The sequence below is a fragment of the Typopeltis vanoorti genome, chromosome 22 (genome assembly GCF_054136105.1).
Source record: "Typopeltis vanoorti isolate ZY-2024b chromosome 22, IOZ_Tvanoo_1.0, whole genome shotgun sequence".
Lineage (NCBI taxonomy): Eukaryota > Metazoa > Arthropoda > Arachnida > Uropygi > Thelyphonidae > Typopeltis > Typopeltis vanoorti.
In genome coordinates this window covers 97489645-97505405 of record NC_143570.1, presented here as the reverse complement: position 1 = coordinate 97505405, position 15761 = coordinate 97489645, and the positions used below count along the sequence as shown (strand labels likewise).

At 35.8% G+C, this 15761-nt stretch overlaps 1 protein-coding gene across 1 annotated transcript in view; it reads left to right on the top strand.

Annotated features, from left to right (window-relative positions):
* Positions 1-15761, top strand: part of LOC150094582 (voltage-dependent calcium channel subunit alpha-2/delta-3-like) — a 1537934-nt gene that overhangs the window by 939508 nt on the left and 582665 nt on the right. The window lies entirely within an intron of this gene.

Here is a 15761-nt window from a genome sequence, read left to right as displayed (position 1 = left end):
AACAAGTTTGCACCTGAACCATTTTCGGGACTGGGGCAACTCATATAAAGAAGCTAAGACTTCACATCAACTAGCCTTAGTATCCCATAATACAAACCACGTCTCTTGCAGACATGTATAATGCTATACATCAGCGGTTGGCAACCTTTTCAGACTCGCAGGCCACATTCAACTTTTATTTTTAATAATTGGGCTACAAGTGTTTAATTAAGCAAAAAAAAAATTAAGTTATAAATTTTTAGTATATATCAGTCTTAAAAAACACAGAATATTTAAAGTACGAGATATGAAACAAGCATGAAACTGAAACTCAATGAAAAATTATTATCATGTAAAAACAAAGTAATATAGATTATGCATTACAATATGTGTGTCTCCCTGCTTTTTTGACAAGCATCGATAAAATTTTTGGATATTTTCTAACGAAAATGCATTCTTTAATGTGCGCCAAAATCTCGGTTGTCATCGGATGAAGTCACCTTTGTTAATCCCCATTCATGATTACTTACAGGGTTGACTTGCACCCAGTTGCATGGCAATATCAAGAAGTATAGGTATATAGCTATTTTTAATTTATTATTCATATTAAAAAATGTATTATTTAAATAATTCAACATACGGACCACATGCCATGTAAGTATGGTCAACCTTTTATGGGCTGCCAAAAATGCACGTTTGGGCCGCATGCGGACCGCCAGTTGCTGAATCCTGCTATACATTATGGGAAGGGTCACTACCTGGACCGATTTTAACCTTTATTGTGGTGAAAGAGTAAAGGGTTGCTCATAATAGGCCTAGATTAGTTAGTATAAAGGTGCTAGAGAGCCTGATAGTATTAGGAGAAAGAAAGACAGATAGCATGAAAGAGAGAAAAGGCCTCAGCTCTTTTATATCATCATATAGCCAAAGGCTAAATTAAAGGGGGATAAAAATCCCTTATTATTTTACAGCCAGTATGCGAAACTCTGAGATCGAAAACTACGATCTAAGAGTTTCATGCCGAAGAACTGTCAGCGGATCCAAGCGTAAGTGAACACCTGGTAGTACACCAAGGCAACTCGAAGCAAAGGTAGAGCAAACTCCCTCACTATCCTTGATATTTTCTCATAATGTAAAACACAGCTCCTACAGGATGTAATACTGCCTTACACTATGAGGAGAGGCCACTACCCAGACCGGTTTCAACCTTTTTTTTTTGAGGTCTCATCAGTGAGTAGGTAGACCTGGATGATATCAAAGTTTAAGTGAAAAGAACTTACATACCTTCACTATACAAATGCCAGAAAGGTGTTCCCATATATTATAACTAAGATAAAAAGCCAAATGACTATTTTTTCTGGCGAAGTTAATTAAATTAAGGGGATAAAAATCCCTTATTATTTTACAGCCAGTATGCAAAACTCTGAGATCGAAAATTACGATCTAAGAGTTTCATGCCGAAGAACTATCGGTGAATCCAAGCGTAAGTGAACACCTGGTAGTACAACACCAAGGCAACTCGAAGCAAAGGTGGAGCAAGATCCCTCACTATCCTTGATATTTTCTGATAATGTAAAACACAGCTCCTAGGAGATGTAATACTGCCTTACATTATGAGGAGAGGTCACTACCCAGACCGGTTTCAACCTTTTTTGAGGTCTCATCAGTAAGTAGGTAGACCTGGATGATATCAGTGGGTATCAGGGATGAAATCAGGTCTCATCAGTGAGTAGGTAGACCTGGATGATATCAGTGGGTATCAGGGATGAAATCAGGTCTCATCAGTGAGTAGGTAGACCTCGAGGTCTACCTACTCACTGATGAGACCTCAAAAAAGGTTGAAACCATTCTGGGTAGTGACCTCTCCTCATAATGTAAGGCAGTATTACATCTCATAGCTGTATTTTATATTATGAGAAAATATCAAGGATAGTGAGGGATCTTGCTCCACCTTTGCTTCGAGTTGTTCACTTACTCTTGGATTCGCCGATAATTCTTCGGAATGGAACTCTTAGATCGTAGTTTTCAATCTCAGAGTTTTGCATACTGGCTGTAAAATAATAAGGGATTTTTATTCCCTTAATTTAATTAACTTCGCCAGAAAAAATAGCCATTTGGCTTTTTATCAGTTTTCTTCTTTCGTCAATCTCATATAGATGAACAACCAAAAGACCAATTGAAACTAAATTACAAAGTTGACTGATACCCAGCTTGTTAGCCCCATCTGGGTTAACTGCCATGAGTTGGCCTTCTCTGCCTGGAATTGCTCTGCAGTCATCCCTGCAATTGACTACAAGACCACATTGAATTAAGAGGATGGAACTATTTAAAAAACCTCTCATAACAAAAATAGACAGAATTTTATCTCCCCCTGGAGAATGTTGCATAATGTGGGTGGTCCATACGATCTAGTGATAAATTTGATATCTCCTAGAATGCTTCTTTCTAAATACAAAAATTGTCTGACTGAACAATAAAATTTCCAGAATACAATATTATAAAACATTTGGATGCCATATTGCTAGTTTTCAAATCCATGTTTTCTTCCTAACCTTCCATAAATGGTATTTTAATTCATTAATTATAAAAATCAAAATTCTCTTCCCATTTCTGACTGGTGGTGGGTACTGAAAAAATATAACCTGTTCTGTTGTACATAATGGAATATCTATCACATTACATAATCTGTTCCAAACACTCAGGGCAAGAGAGCAGCTGTAGAATGCATGTTCCATTCGCTAGCAGATGTCACAGATTGGATCTCCGATGTTAAAGAACCTCCATTTGATGGTATTGACTGGAAGGTGGCCATATTCAATTCTCCAAACAAGATCCCTCCTGTTAGGGTACCCTTGGAACTTCTTAAAGTTATGAAACAAAATATTGTTGTCTGCACCCAACTGTGAAACTTTGGTGTGAATGAGATTAAAGATTTCTTAATACCAAATTTTACTTTTTTTAATGGAAAGAATGTCAATTCCAGAATTCTTTAGAAGTCTTAGAGCTAACCAGAGAGTGTTGTAGTATTCATGAACTATCTCAACTTTTGAACCTGTATAATCATTAACTGCAAACAGGGGAAGATGAAAACCCAAGTAGTAATGGCAAAGGTCTGCACATGTGTGATCAGCCTGCAATATATTATATATTTTAGAAACTGTATTGCTTAAATAGCAGAATTTTAAGACTGGAAGTCCCAATCCTCCATTCTTCTTTGATAGCTGAAGAAATTCCTTTTTAATTCCTATCGGCTTTATCAAAAAAATTGCAGCTGCTTACTATATAATTGTTTTCTTCAGCTTCTGTGATGTCTGTAATATTTATTATGTACAACTGAGCAGGAAAGATTATGGTTTTGAGTACTATGGCTTTAGAAGAAATGTAGAGTGACCCTATTTTCCAGTTCTAACATTTCAGAGTTCTTGTATATAAGTTCTTGGACTGGTAATATTGGTTAAGTGGGAAAGGGAATTCCAAGTATAATGAAGGGTTCTCTCTTAGGGGTTAGTCCAAAAGGAATGCCTCTAAGATCCTACTTTCCATAAACTTTTAATTTTGTCTTGTATGCATTAATAATTAATCCATTGCTTTTGCTGAATTTTTCGAAAATACAAAAAAAAATATATATATATATGGAATCGTTATCCTTTAAAGTTCCACTACATGATCGGCATATGCTAATACCTTATTTTCCTGTATAGTTGAAGGAACTGTTATTCCTTTGCACAGCATGTGTATTGTTGACTTCCTGTAAGATAGGTTCAAGTACCAATGTAAAGAGCAGTGAACTGAGAAGGCAACCTTGCTTGACTCCTTTTTGAATTTTTACCAGGTCTGACAGGAAACCCATTGACTAGGAGGTGGGTGATTGAATTGGCATAGGCCCCTTTGATAACAGGGAGCAGTTTTTTACCTGCACCAATTTGCTGGAGGATGTGGAATAGAAAGGGATGCTGGACATTATCAAATGCTTGAGTAAGGTCTAATGACAGCACTGCCATCGACTACTTTTTCCTATTAACTAAGCCAGGGGTGGGCAACCTTATTAAATGTGCGTACCAAAATCACCAAATCTTTGATGCAAAATTTTCTCGCATGCCAAACGAAATTTCGGGGAACATATTATTATTTGTTGTCTTTTAAGTATTGGGAGAACTTTTTCAAATAATCAGAAATCACACTAGATAATGTCAGTGTAAGAGTGATTCTTGTTAGTCATGTAAGATTGAATGAATGTAAAAATTAGTGACGTTTTTATTTGCCTTTAAGTGTAACTCTAGTGTAATTAAGTGTAAGTGTATACACACTTTGAAAACTAATAAATTCTTTACAAAATATGAAAAAATATATAAAATGATGGAAAAGGAGTCATGCCATGTCTGGCCGACTGGCAAATCATGCAACAACTGAACAGGACAAAACTTGTACATCAGTATATCGCGGAGATAGATGGCTTGAAAATAGCATGTTAGTTTCATTTTCTTATTACTGACTATTACTGAAACAGTTGATAGTGTTTGCATCTTTATTGCATTTTTATTTGGTATCGCTGTACTTAATAATTGTATTCTATTAAGTTAAAATATACAACTCAGCAAAGATGTGGAATATGTATTTATTTATTTAATTATTTTTTAAGGTGAACCTTTGGTTGCGTGTGGGAAAAAGTCGTTGGCATGCCACATCTGATGCGGTGCCAAGGGTTCCCCACCTCTGAACTAAGCGGATTAGATCATGTAGCAGAAATAGATTAAATTCTACTGCTCGACCAGGTACTCCATATACCTGTGTGCTTTTAATTATGTATCTGATTCCAACTTTGAGCTTATTATTGATAATGTGGAAAAATATCTTGTAGTCAGTATTAGATAGAGAAATAGGTCTCCAGCTGCCGATTAAAGTGTAATCTCTATTAGGTTTAGGAATGAGGACAGTATGGCTTGCTACAAATTTATTTAGTATGTATCCTGATGAGAGAAAGGAATTAATAGTGTAACTAGAATGGGAAGAATAAAATTCCCAGCCTCACGATAAAGTTCTATCCCTAGACCATTCGGTCCTGGTGATTTTCTTGTCTGGCATTCTTTATCGGCTGTGGTAACTTCAGATGCTGTAATGGTCTGTCAAGCCCATCTTGGATACGAACAGGAAAGCCATTAATGTTTCATGAGTTATAATTTCCAACAGTACTACTGTCTTCAAACAGATTTTTGTAGTGTTTTTGAAAGGAGTCAAGGATGTCTTGTGTGGTGGACATGTCTTTTTCCATCAACACAAATTTGATTGATAGTCCTTTCTTTGCGAAATTTTGTGAATTGTCTATTGAAGAATACAGCTGAAGGGCTATCTGCTAAGTGCTACTTTATTCTTATCTTAAAATTTCTTTCTTCTACTTGTTTCTGCCTTTCCAGTTTTATCTCTATGTCAATATTTCTAATGATGTCACTACATTCTATACCATTGCATTGGTTTGTTATGAACCAGCTTCTCTCTTTATACGGGTCTTTCAACTTTTTCCTTCCCATTCCATCATATTCTGTTTTACTGCTTCTTTGAATTTTAACCATATATCCGAATTCCAGGTAACATTATTCCAATTTGAACAGAGGGTCTGGAATTTAGTTGTAAAGATTAACAGAAAATTTGGTGGAAGTCTCCATGGTTCAGATAAAATCTCTACCTTTTTCTATGCCGTTGAACTTAAGTATTGTACAACTGGATTATGATCTGGCATGTTGATGTCAAGATGTTTTATCTGAATTATTCTATTTATAAAGGAAGAAGAGATATAAATTCAATCAATACGAGTACCAATGCCTTGATTCATATACGTGTATGCCTGGAGATTAGGATCGCGAATCCTCCATATGTCTACTAGCTGAGCATTGTCGAGACATGTTTTGACTGTGCATATCCCACTTTTCACTCCTGGGGGTGGCCTGCTATTTTGTCTAATATGAGGTTTTCAATACAATTCCAGTCTCCTGCTGCTATGATGTAGTGGGCACCATATAAAATGGCTCCAATTCCTGGAAGAATTTTTATCTAACTGTTCCATTGGATGGAGCATAAACATTTATAAACCTTATTACACATCCACAGTATTTCCAATCTATTGTCAAGATTTTCCCTTCTGCATCCCTTTGGATATTACAGAATGAAATGACCGGGGGGGGGGGGGGCAAGAATAAGAACTCCTACTCCAGCCCTGTTAAATCTTCCAAAGTTCAGTAAGAAAGAAGTGAATATCTATCTGTTAAACTTTTTATATCTGCAAAAGTATGTTTCTTGGAGAAAAAGAAACCTGATATTATGGTGCAGCATAAGTTTTCATATAGTTTCTTGTTTAATTTGCCTGTGGAGTCCTCGTACATTTATTGAGGCAGTGTAGAAAGGAAATGCTATGATTATTGAAGTGTCACTGATAAGTCTTTAACTTCTAAATTTTGGATGAACCCTTTGTGGTCTTCAATCTGTGAAGGAGCAGTTGTGTAACTTGCTTCTTGTAAACTGCTTTCCAGTTTTTTACAGTTGCTTTCCATTATTTCAATTTCATACCTATCATTCTTGATTTGGAAGCTGGTTATTTTCGTTTCATGTAGGTGATAACTGTACTGAGTAAACTTTGAATCAGTAAACTTTATTGTTTCTTTAATTGTATCTCTTGCTTTCTCTCTATTAGCATGAGTTGGTTCTTCATAATCCATAAACTCTTCTGAGCCTGAAGAGTTTTCATTTGATGATCCACAGCCTTCTCCATGTTTACATTTTTTATTACTTCTTTTTCTTTTAGATATAGTTCCTTTTTTATATTTTTTGTTTATCTTCAATTTTTTTTATTAATTCGTCTTTTCTTTTTGATCTTGTTACGTATTAAGTTCTTTCAGTTGTCTTACTTGCTTTTCTGTTTCTTCTCCAGTTTCTCCTTGTAGAACAGTTGCATGTTTTTGCATTTCATTTTGTACCTGTTTAGTTGTTATATTAGGTTCATTATTGGTAATTTCAACTGATGTTTCGTCAGTATTTGACTGGAAAAATTGCCCCCGCAAATCTGGAATATTAGGACTAATTTCTAGCTGATTTGGTTGCACACTTTTTGTGATTTTAACAAGTGTAGTTTGTTTAAAAGTGCCATATTTACTAGACTGAAGATCCAGGAACTCTTCATTATGCCTCTCTGATGTATATATGGTGTTCTAATTGGCTCTATCGGTGCTCATGCTCTTTCCACAAAAAATTCTAAAAGATAGGTGTTAACGCGGTGTTCAGAACTTTCTCATTTCTGACTGGATTTGAGGCACTGATTAGCATTATCTCCGATCTCAATGTATTTGAAACATTTAGATTTGGGGCAATTACCACCCAAGTGATCATATGAGCCACAATGCAGGCATTGCCGTTGTACTCCAGGATAGTTTACCATAACTCAGGTTGTACCGATGTTGACAAAATTTGGTATGGGCGTCTTTATATCCATTGTGAAGGTAACATCACCAGAATACCAATTTAGATCTTCACCTGATAAACCCTTTTGTATGTTACTAATCTTACCCCATTTTGAAAAAATCTATATAAGAATTTCATAACTGTTCTCTATATTTCCATGGGAAATCTTTCTATTTTTACTGTTTTTACCTGGCTCCCAACCATTACAGGAATAATGTGCTGAACTTATATACTTGGTTTAATCCTTTATCCAAGTGTAAGCAAACAAGTTTGCACCTGAACTATTTTCAGGACTGGGGCAACTTGTATATAACTATATACAACTTGTATATACAACTTTATACGAGTTGCCACAGTCCTGAAAATACTTCAGGCACAAACTTGTTTGCTTACACTTGGATAAAGGATTAAACCAAGTATATACTTGGTATCTTTAATTTAAAGTGAAACATGGTTGAATGACAATGACATCTTAATGGAAATAGAAATGAAGGGATATGATGTTTTTCATATAGATAGGAAAGGCAAGAAGGGAGGGGTAGTGCTGCTGATGATAGTAGGAGAATAATGTCAGTGCAAAGTTTGAGATACAAGGAAAAAAAGTGGCTGTGGTTTTTAAGGAATGTAAGGTGAAGTGGTGGTTGATAGAATGAGATATTTGGTGGGGGGTGTTGCTACAGACATGGAATGTGGAAGGTGGAGATAAAGAAATGTATAAACAACTGACTTAGTCAACAAGGATGATCACTAAGGGTGATTTCAACTATGGCAATATTTATTGGAATTGAGAGATTGCATTGAGGAATAAGGAGAATGAATTTCTAGAGTTCTTAAGGGACAGCCATCTTAGGCAGTACATAATAGATGGCACACAAGGGTTAAGAGTCTTAGATCTGGTTATATCATCAGAGGATGTGATTGTGAATGAAGTGTATAATCTTCTCTCAGATGGAGAGAGAGTGAAGAAGTTATCACCTAGATTGCAGCTGATCTCATGGAAACTTCTATAAAGAAGGATATATCTGTAGAACTATATGGCTGGTGTGTATGGAAAGCTTAGGAGAGAGCCAAGTGTTATACATGAAAAGAGGAGTTGTGTGGGAAGGATATAAATGCTATGTGGACATTGGTCAAGAACTATTAAACAATAGCAATGTGTGAGCGTGTTCCAAAAGGCTAAACAAGGTAGAAATAACGTTAATGAATGAAGAGATTAAGCTTAAATCTGGAAGAAGAAGGCACTGTGTTGGTAACACAAGATGATGAGTGTTGGTAGTGATCAGTTACATGAAAATTACAAAGAACAAGCCAGGAAGGTAACTTGGTTGATAAAGGCAGCAAAAGTATATAATGAGAAGAAATTTGCTAATCAAGTTAAGAAAAATACTAGTGAGTTCTTTCGATATGTGATGAGTAGAAGGAAAAATTACTATGGGAGAATGATTCTGTTTGATGACACTGGCAGAATGATAACTGATGCAGAGGATATAATTGAATTATTAAATGATCAATTTGTCAGCGTATTTCATCCTCATGAAGACAACATCAGGAAAAGCTGGAGTGTAGAGGGTATTGCACAGGAGGACTGATAGTCCCATGTATGCTACCAGTGCACTATAGGTTGACCAAGCAACCTCTCATGTATGGGAGAAGGGACAGATGGTCCCATACATGGTACTAACATACTATGGCCAACCATGAGGAATTAAGAAAACTTGATGTCAATAAAGCAGTAGGATTTGGCAGTTTATCACAACGTTTCTTGAGGGAATGTCATATGGAATTAATGGCACCTTTGACATAACATTTCAACATGACTCTTGCAACAGCACGAGTCCCAGAGGAATGGAATTTGGGGAAAATTGTTTCACTTCACGAAGGGGGCAACAAATTATAAGCGTAACTGTGTGTCCGGGATTGTTGTTAAGGTATTGAAAAAAAAAGTTGGTGTGGATTCAGAAGTGGGTTGATAAGTATTGTTTATATAATGGTCAGCATAGGTTTGTTGAGGAGTGGGGGGGGGGGAGTCATGTTTCAGCAATCTGCTTATGTATTACAACAGTGTGACAAATTCACTTGATAAAAGATGCATATATAAGGGTGGTCCGAAAAGTTCTCAGCCTAACAATAAAAAAACGAATTTATAATTTCAAAATTATTTTTATTTTTCAGTGTAATTTCCCTTAAGACTAATACATTTATTCCAGCTATACTTCAGCGCCATTATCTCGTCCATGTAGTGGTTCTTAGTAAGATCTGCAAAATACCCCCTCTCCAGCTGCAATCACCTCTTGATTTGAAGAAAAACACTGACCAGCGAGGAAAAGTTTTAGTTTTGGGAAGAGTTGTAAATCAGAGGGAGCCAAATCTGGGGAATAGGGTGGATGTTCCAACAATTCATAGTGCAGATCCTTTAATTTTCCCATTGCCAAAATACCTTTGTGGGCAGGTGCATTGCCGTGACGAAAGATGATTTTTTTCTTCTGCAAACCGGGTATTTTCTCATGAATTTTTTCATCTAGTCTTGTTAAAAGATTGGAATAATATTTCCCAGTTATTATTTTACCCTTTTCAAGAAAATTAATAAACAAAATGCCTTTAGCATCCCAGATCACCGATGCCATGATCTTTCCTGCTGATGGAACCGACTTTGTCTTCTTTGGCACTGAACAACCGGCTTCTGTCCACTGTTTTGACTGCTGTTTGGATTCTGGTGTGTAATGGTGAATCCAAGTTTCATCCATAGTAATAAATCAATGCACAAAATCAGTTTTATTCTTGTTAAAATGCTCCAAGAATGTTCAGAGATTTTCATACAAGTGAGTTTTTGATCTGCTGTGAGCGCTTGCTCACAGCAGATCTTACACAAAGCTTTTTCATTTGCAAGTCTTCATGCAAAATATATCCTACACAGTCTTTGAAATGCCTATAGTCTCAGCAATTTCATTCACTTTGACTTCCTGGTCATCCAATACCATATCGTGCACTTGATTGATGATTTCTGGTATTGTTGCCCTTTTTGGATGTCCATCACGTGGATCATCTTCAAGGCTGGTACAGCCAAGTTTAAACTTGGCAGCCCATTTCTTAATTGTCGAAAATGAAGTAGAAGAGTGCCTATAAACTTTTATGAACTTCGAATAAATTTCGTTTGGCATTAAACCTTCTTTTACAAAGAATTTTATAACCTGCGATACTCAATTTTATCCATTTCAAGGGATATAGACAACACTTTTGCTTCAGACAGCTGCATAAAAAAAATATTTGATAGAATGACTTGCAATTTCACATGGATGCTTATGACATGTACCAACTTACGAAAAAAAAACTTGCCAATAGTGTTGCCATCTATGGTTGAAGCCAAGAACTTTTCAGACTACCCTTGTACAATGGTGTACTTGGATTTTTCAAAGGCCTTTGATAGACTTCCACATGGCAAGCTAGTAGCTGAACTGAAACAGGTGGAATTAGATAAGAAAACTAGTAAATTGGATAGCTAATTGACTGCCAGACAGATATCATTATTGTTGTATATGGATGAGTGATATCCCAAAAGTGAAAAGTCACTAGTGGAGTGCCACAGGGATCTGTTTTTGGACCATTATTGTTTAACTTGTATATGAATAACATTCGGACGAGCATATCTTGGAGATGTTCAGCTGTTCACCAATAATCCAAAGTCAGGAAGGGCTATGAGAAGTAGTGCAGATGTTGTGGCCTTGCAGGAAGATCTGAATAGAATATGTGAGTGGGCAAATGATTGGAGCAACAGTTTAATGTTGCAGAGTGCATGGTCTTGGAATTTAGTAGGCAAGGTTGGGTATACAATTATACATGTATAATTGTATACCCAACATGCAGAGTATACGATTAATAAAGAAATTTTGAAGGACATGGAGGAAATGAAGATCTGGGAGTGATGGTGGACAGGGACATGAAGTTTAGGGGTCACATTGCTAAAATTGTAAGAACGTCACAATGGTTTATGGTAATAATGAGGAGGACATTGACATGCAGAAGCAAAGAGGTTATTGTTCCCCTGTATGAAGGTTTGATCAGGACACATATGGACTACTGTGCACGGATTTGGTTACCTGGTTTTAAGAGGGATGAGGATGTATTGGAGAAAGGCCAGAGAGGTTTACTAAGTTAGTGTCAGGTCTATGGAATGTCAGATACATGGAGAGATTGAGGGAATGCAATTTGCATAGCTTTGTGAATAGAAGAAAAAGAGTAGATATCTTTGAGACATGTATGTGGATGGTGAAGATAGTTCATAGAGTAGAGTGTAGAATGCAAGGCCATCCATGGAACTGTATAAGAAGTGTGTGAGCAGGGGGAATGAGATGCAGGTCCTTTGCATAGAGAGGTGATTGGTGAGTGGAATGCATTGCCTGAAAGTGTGGTGAGTGAGGAAACTGTGAATGGGTTCAAGGCATGGCTCTATCTTTTTTGGCATGAGAGAGAGTATAGACCTCCCACGATGAGTTCTTTGACAAACATGGAGGTCAGATAATAATAGTAATAATTATGATTAAATGATAAGAGGTATTGGAACCATGTATTTTTGCTTGTATTTCCATACCTATGTTATTATCTTGAGTAATTAATCTTCCAAGATGAACTGAGTGGCATTTTTAAATTCTGGTTATCAGTAGTAAACTGATAATTTTTCTGTTGGTTTTTGTTTTGTACATTTAAAAATATTCAGTTTTATCCTTTTATCATTTTTAAAAATATATATTTGATTTCCTTCTCTATTCATATTCTTAACTCTAAGTATGCAGTTATGTGTTAGATACTGCCCTATCATTTCCCATGTACTGTCAACATCTCTTCTACACAATTCATCAACCTAACATATTAATGCTAGTTGACTACAGAGTTTCTCATAATCACCCACCTTAGAATTCAACATACAGATCTTCTTGATAACAACTTTTCCCTGTTAGACTATCTTCAAAACCAATACGTCATGATGACTTTCACTAATAGGTGGCAGCGTGAATCCTCATTCACAACCACATCCTATTAGGCCATCACCAAATCTAATACTGAGAAACCTTGAGTTGCTTCCGTCACATACTGCTGTAGAAGTTTTCCTGCAGAAACTCAACAAATTCACTCTCCTTGTGAATTTGTTGAGTTTCTACACTATTTCTTATTTCTAATCCAATTTTAATTCCTGTAATTAAATCTCCCATTAGGATCATCTTCCTTTTACTCATCAACTAATTTTCTGAACATTTCACAATCACTACTCTCCACATTCCCTGTCTTATAACAGCATCCTATTAAGATACCCTATTGTATAGATCTCAACTTCACACCAAACAGTTTCAAAATCTTCATACATACTACTGTTTTCCACTTCCACTCTTGAAGGACACAATTTCTCTCCTACTATTAACAATACTCCTCTGTTCATCTTGCTATCCTTTCAAAAAACTGTATATCCTACCATTTCAAATTCTGACATGAATCAGTAAACCCAAAGATAATTGGCATAAGTTTCACTTATGCCAATTATCTTTAGGTGTACTGATTCAGTATCAGTGCTACTAACTCGGCTCTTTTATTTCTGATATTCCATACATTATTATACAAACATAACAATTCTCCACTCTTTGAGGCCATCCCATCAACACAATCACTGTTCTTTGTCTCTGCTATAGTGTACTTCTCTCTTCATTCTGACCATCCTCGTGTCACTGATCTTGACTGTGATTTTCATTCATATTCTTATCATCCTCACCATTTTGCACTGCATCACTCTGCATTGCTATAATCAATTTCTCGTATTTCTATCCATCCTCTCCCTGTCCATCTAGAACCTGCTTCTCAACCTCTCTCTAACTCTTAATGGTACTAATTTTAACTCTAAGTAAACAAATGTCTCCAAATGATCCATTCAATTGCATTCCATCAGGTTTGAACTATTTTAACTTCCCTTTGAATTCATTCCATACATTCACAAATTGAACACTCTCTGCCTGACACAATTCAGCCATCTTGTCATTGCTCTCCTGAGTTCACTATTGTCATATCTGGACAACAAAATAAGATAGTGTCACTTTCCCAATGACACTATTATCCTTCACCTCCTGCAGCAACATCTTCATATCCCTTTCTATTTTAGTCTATTCTATTCTAGTATCACTATTCAAGTTGTTAGTGCCCACCACTACCACTATTTCTGATGGCCACTCCTTCTTTCTATGCAAAAGATGTGGTAAAAAATGAGGTGCATAAGAGATGTTTTACAAGTGGTACAATAAAATGAATATCAGATTGTACCACCTGTAAAACGTCTCTTATGCACCTCATTTTTTAAGATGAGAGGTACATATAAAGTAACCCTATAGTCTTTTGATACCTGCCTCTTCTTATTAACTCTCTTGTCATTTATATCCGTTCTCTTCTTTAAACTTTATTTCTCTCCTCCATACATTTAACATGACTCTTCATTTTCATTAACTCTTGCCTAAGCTCTTCTACGTCACTTCTGTTATTACTGTTGCAAGCACTTCCATTTTCTGATTATTCCTGGTAACACCATTCTCATTTTTGAAATCTCCTAACCTTTCATCACAATTCTAACATCCTATAATATGTTCCTTTTCATCACTTAATGTAACACTCTATAAATCTTTAATGTTTTAGATGCCTACATAAAACAATTGTCACATCATATCTACTGTGAAAAGTCCAGGGAAAAACTTGATCTCCAAGTTGAGATTTCTGCTCTGCTGGCATGCACTTCTTTACTGCAACTGCCACCATTTTTGTAATGTTAACTAGCACTTCCACATTAATCACAGTAACAACAAAGCAAACACTTTTAAAACCAGAATACCATGATTATATCCAGTCTGGCTATCACATAAAAGTACAATTATACAAATCTACACAATATGATATATGATAAATCTCCACTATATATCAAAGGAGCTCCCTAATTTATTTTATTGGCTTCATTAGCCAACTGCATTTTTCTACCCTTACCACCTGTGTCACTCTCCTTACCTGTTCTTTTCATTCTTATGTTGTCTCCATAATGCCTTCATTATTTGTATTTTGTGCTTAATCTCTTCATTCATCCATTTCATACCGATGTTGTTAACTTACTGACCCTTGGAATACATTTAGCCATTGCTTCTTCTAGATAATTCTGAAATAGCACCCAAACAGCAATGATCTCCTTTTCACCCAACTTTTCATTCCATGCTACAGCTGCAAGCTTTCTCTTGAGCCTCTCATAATCGCCAATCTTGTAGTTACATATATATTCCATAAATTAAAGATAACAAGAAATTATATACTTGGTTTAATCCTTCATCCAAGTGTAAGCAAACAAGTTTGTGCCTGAACTATTTTCAGGACTGGGACAATTCGTATAAAAAAGCTAATGACTTGACATCACTTGCCTTAGTATTATATAATGCAAAGCACATCTCCTTGAAGACATGTATAATGCTATACATTATGGGAAGGGTCACTACCCTGACCAGTTTTGACCTTTATTGTGGTCTCATCAATCGGAGCCAGACCCAGAGGTGATACTAAGGTTAAAGTAATGCAGAAGTCATATTTTCATATACGAGTAGCCAAAACGTGTCACACCTTATTATTAAAATAATTTGGATTAGACCAAGTATATAATTTCTTGGTATGTTTAATAAATAGTATAGCCTAGTGGAAAAACTTCCAACAACTTTCTCTAATGGGATACTAAGGCAAGTGAAGTCTAGCTTCTTTATACGAGTTTTTCCAGTCCTGAAAATAGTTGATGCAAACTTGTTTGCTTACACTTGGATAAAGGATTAAACCAAGTTTATAATTTCATAGATTATGAAAAAGCCTTTGACTGAGTAAACAGATAAAAAATTATAAAATATAATAGAAGGCTGAAGCTATCCAAAGCAGTTATTAAATGCATTTAAAACCTGTATACCAATACAACCACAATCATAAATATCAATGAATACATAGCAGAAGAAATAGAAGCTAATCAGGGAGTCTGATGAGGATGTAGCCTTAGTCCTATCTTATTTAACTTATATGTAGATGATCTATTAAGAAAGTGGAAATCCTTAGTAAACCCAGGAATAAACATCAATCAACATACCAATTAACACAATACTTTTTTGCAGATGATCAAATAATCATGCAAAAATCAGAAGAGGATCTTTAAAGATCCATTTGCAACAGCTGATTAGTGAATACAAACTAAAACTATGGCTTTCTGGGATAAACAACCCAAACTAAAATTGTAATTGAAACCAAACTCTGGAACAAGTAACACATTTTCAGTATTTAGGATTTGTTATTACATT